Raw genomic sequence first — 4,510 nt, forward strand, 5'->3', positions numbered from 1 at the left:
CTGAACTTGCTTATCAGTTTCAGGAGGTTTGGGGCTGAGACGATGGGGTCTTCTAGATATACAATCATGTCGTCTGCAAATAGAGACAATTTGACTTCCTCCTTTCCTATTTGAAAGCCCTTTATTTCTTTTTCTTGCCTGATTGCTCTGGACATTTCTTTTATTTAAAAAAAATAAATGGAATGCTCTAGACTCATTGAGTAATTCATTTATAATTCATTTTTTGTTGTTATAAGTATTATGGAATTTCTATATTCCAAGCAATATGCTACCTTAAAAGATATGTAAAAATACAAGCTATGACCTTTGCCTTTGCCTGGAGCAGACATTTTAGCACAGTAGCTGATGATGGCTCCTAGTTCTAATTTTATTTTCAGATAACAGTCAATTTAGTTCATTCCCCTCATCATGACAAATGAAAGAATTTGGCAGAGACTCTGAGCTGGATCTTTACCCTGGCAGACATTCACAGAAAGTTAAGATGAATAGATAGAAGGAGATGACATATATGCAGAGGAAGTGAAAAGAAGAAAAGTTTCTGGTTTGATAACACTGACATAAGATAATAATCACATGTATGGAATATAATGTCTTTGTATTCTCACCTTGGGTAACAATAACATAATGATACTTGGATCCATAAGCATCATATTCCATTTCAGTGTATATACCAATTTCCAAACCTTTAACAGGAAATGCAAGCACACTGAGAATGTATAAAATGGTAAAGCTAAGGTTGAGTTCACAGTTTATGATATTGCAGGGAAACAAAATCTATGTGTAATATTAATAATTGCATTTGGACTTGCAAGCTCTATATTGTTTCTATTACAGAGGTAAAATGTTTTGAATCTTCATGGAGAACTTTACGATATATTCACAAGTGATAAATTTTACTTTTCTATTCTAAATGTTGAAATAAAAAGTGTTTTCCACAATTGAACTAATTTACACTCCCACCAACAGTGTAAAAGCTTTCCTATTTCTCCACATCCTCTCCAGCATCTGTTGTCTCCAGATTTTTTTAATGATCGCCATTCTAACTAGCATGAGATGGTATCTCAATGTAGTTTTGATTTGCATTTCTCTAATGACCAGTGATGATGAGCATTTTTTCCTATGTTTGTTGGACCTAGAAGTAGAAATTCCATTTGACCCAACAATCCCGTTACTGGGTATATATTCCAAAGGATTATAAATCATTCTACTATAAGGACACGTGCACACGAATGTTCATTGCAGCACTGTTTACAATAGTAAAGACATGAACCAACTCAAATGCCCATTGATGATAGTCTGAACAGGTAAAATGTGGCACATTTTCACCATGGAATATTATGCAGCCATCAAAAATGATGAGTTCGTGTCCTTTGTAGGGACATGGATGAACCTGGAAACCATAATTCTCAGCAAACTGACACAAGAACAGAAAATCAAACACCACATGTTGTCACTCATAGGTGGCTGTTGAACAATGAGAACACATGGACACAGGGAGGGGAGCACTACACACTGGGGTCTGTTGTGGAGAAATAGGGGAGGGACAGTGGGGAGTGGGGAGTTGGGGAGAGATAGCATGGGGAGAAATGCCAGATATAGGTGATGGGGAGGAAGGCAGCAAATCACACTGCCATGTGTGTAACTATGCAACAATCTTGCATGTTCTTAACATGTACCCCAAAACCTAAAATGCAATAAAAAATAAAATAAAATAAAAAGTGTTTACAAAGTTTCTAAATTGAGTTTTTAAATTTTACACAAGTTTATAATGTATGTATCAGAAATCTTCTAGCAGAATATAAAAATCAACCTAATTGAAACATAGATGTGGATGTTGCCAACATTTGTTTGAAAATTTACATGCCAACTTTTGATAAACTGAACTTAATGATCCATTTTCAGAGTTTGAAAGGATTGCTTTGCTCCATAGACATACGGATAAGCAACTTTACACTAAAAACGATCTGTGTTTCTGAGCAGGCTTGGTTTAGGTTTGAAGAAAACAAAACAGAGACACATACTCACACGTAAAATATGAATTGCGTTCAGAAATATTTGAGACACTGAAAATATTAAGTTTAGGTCTGACCTTTCTATTTTTTCCCTTTCTCCCCAATGCTCTAGGTGTGCCTCTAGATATGGAGCTAAAATTAACTGATATATTTTTCTTTAGTTTGGCCCCGTAAGTGTCTACTCAGTTGGCTTATGTCTGAGCTAATTGACAAGAGTGGCAATGTAAATGTTATACAAATTAATCCCCTCTGGGACTCCTATATCTAAGTCCAATTGATGCCTATGCAAACATAGCACTTTGCAATATTTCAAGTCATTTAATTTTGTGGTTTATGTAGACATTCAGTATTATTGACAATGATACAGTGGCCTGCTATGCTATCTATCTATGACATTCTTTGCTTTAAACACATCACTATGGCTGATAAGTTTGAAGCACCTGAAATGAAAGCAGATAATGCTGTGATGATAAAATTAAATCAAGGAAAATTTAAAGCTGTACTAACAGAATTCCCCAACACACAAACACACACTCTCTCACACAAAACACACACACACACACACACACACACACACACACACACACACACCAAGATATATAAAAATGTTCTCTGAAGGTATAACACAATCAGAAATAAAAATTCCCAGTGTCCATGACTGTTCAGATTCAAATGTTTATTTTTAAAATGTGACTATATTCAAGGTAGTTTATTCACATATTATATATTTTATCTCTCTATAATATAGCCTTTGCAATTACCTTAATTAAAATTTAGGACTCATCAATCTATTTCCAGAAGAATGCTCTGAAGATGTCAATGATTGCTTATTTTACTTCTCAGGCTATTATTTGGGATGATGGTCACATTGCCATTTCACACTGGAAGGCATTTTGTAAAGATAATTTACAAGATGTCTCTTTCTCTCATTATGTATTAAATTTCATCTTTATTTTTCAAGAATTGATTCATATATAGTAAAATGAATCTATTTTAAGTATAGTGTTTATTGAGTTTTGACCCACATGTATTGTAATAACCTAACCTGGGCTATCATAACTGACTTCATTTTAGCTATAAACTCCAACCTGACTTCCTCATCCTTACCACAGCCGCTTTGGGTGCATAACTGGGTCATGCTGCACCTAGAAGCACTGAAGCTTACTGTTCTTAACACCTGTAACCATTGTACTGCATCCTGCTTGGCATACCTCCCCCTTGCTATTGTAAGAAAAAAAGTTTCCCTTTGATCATTGTATAGAAGGAGACTGATCACCCCCCTTCTTGGTAATTGTATGGAAACCACCTTTGCCCACAGCCCCTTCCTCTAACCTGCATTTCTGCTTCTGTAAAATTTCACTTCAGCTAGGTACTCCCCTCCCGTACCTAAATCACAGTATAAAAATGAATCAGGCCTCTTTCCCAGGGCCGAGAGAATTTTGAGCGTTGGCTATCTGTCAGTCACTGGCTAATTAATAAAGGACTCTTAATTTGGAACTCAGAGCATGGCAAGTTCCTTCTAACGTGCTCAGTTACAGCAATATGCATAGCTGTGTAAATATCATCATAATAAAAAATATTCTATAATACAGTAAAGATTCTTCATACGGCTTTGCAATCTTCTAATATATCCTTAGCCTTGCCAAACATTGACTTTATTTTTGTCCATATAAATTACTTTTGCTTAATCTAGAATTTCATATAAATGGAACTATACAAATTTTAATCTAGGGGCTCTTTCAGATTGGCTTTTTTTTTCACTAAAAATGTTTTGAGATTCAACTTTGGTTTATTTATCAGTAGTTTGTTCAATCTAGTTAATTTTTTTAATTTCAGATAATGTATTTTTTATCCTTAGCAACTCCATTTTTATGTCTTTCATGTGTCTTGTTATTATGCTTTTCTTTTTCTTTACATTTTAAAGAACATATGTAATGGCATATTTAAAGTTCTTGATTGTTCATTCCATCATCTCTTTCATTTCTAACACTTCCTACTAAATGTTTATTTTTCCCCTAGTTATGAGAGGTATTTTTGTGCTTTTTCACACACTGATTAATTTTTGATTGTGTGATTGACATTGTGATTATTGCATTCTTTGTATTCTGATTATGTTGTCTTCCTTGAAACAGTGTTTTGTTTGATAGGCAGCAAATTTACTATTGAATCTGATTTTCCTTTCACAGCTTAATTTTGATCTTTGGGAACATCTAAGTAACCTTTACTCCAGGGTTAGTGTAGCTATACTACCAAAGATGGGGTTACTCAACCTCAGTAATTTTCAGATTGGACCCAAATATCTCTTTGTTGTAAGAGGCTGTACTGTGCATTGCATTTACTGATATTTAGTGACATCTCTATCCTCTCTCCATGAGTTGCCAGTAGCATGCCCTATAATTGTGAAAACCAAAACTGTCTTTAACAACCCTAAAGGGCAATATTACCTCTAATTGAAAATCTCTGTACTCTGAAATTTCCAACAAATGCATCAAACATTC

Source organism: Cebus imitator, unplaced genomic scaffold (assembly GCF_001604975.1).
Source record: "Cebus imitator isolate Cc_AM_T3 unplaced genomic scaffold, Cebus_imitator-1.0 Scaffold3, whole genome shotgun sequence".
In the NCBI taxonomy this organism is placed as follows: domain Eukaryota; kingdom Metazoa; phylum Chordata; class Mammalia; order Primates; family Cebidae; genus Cebus; species Cebus imitator.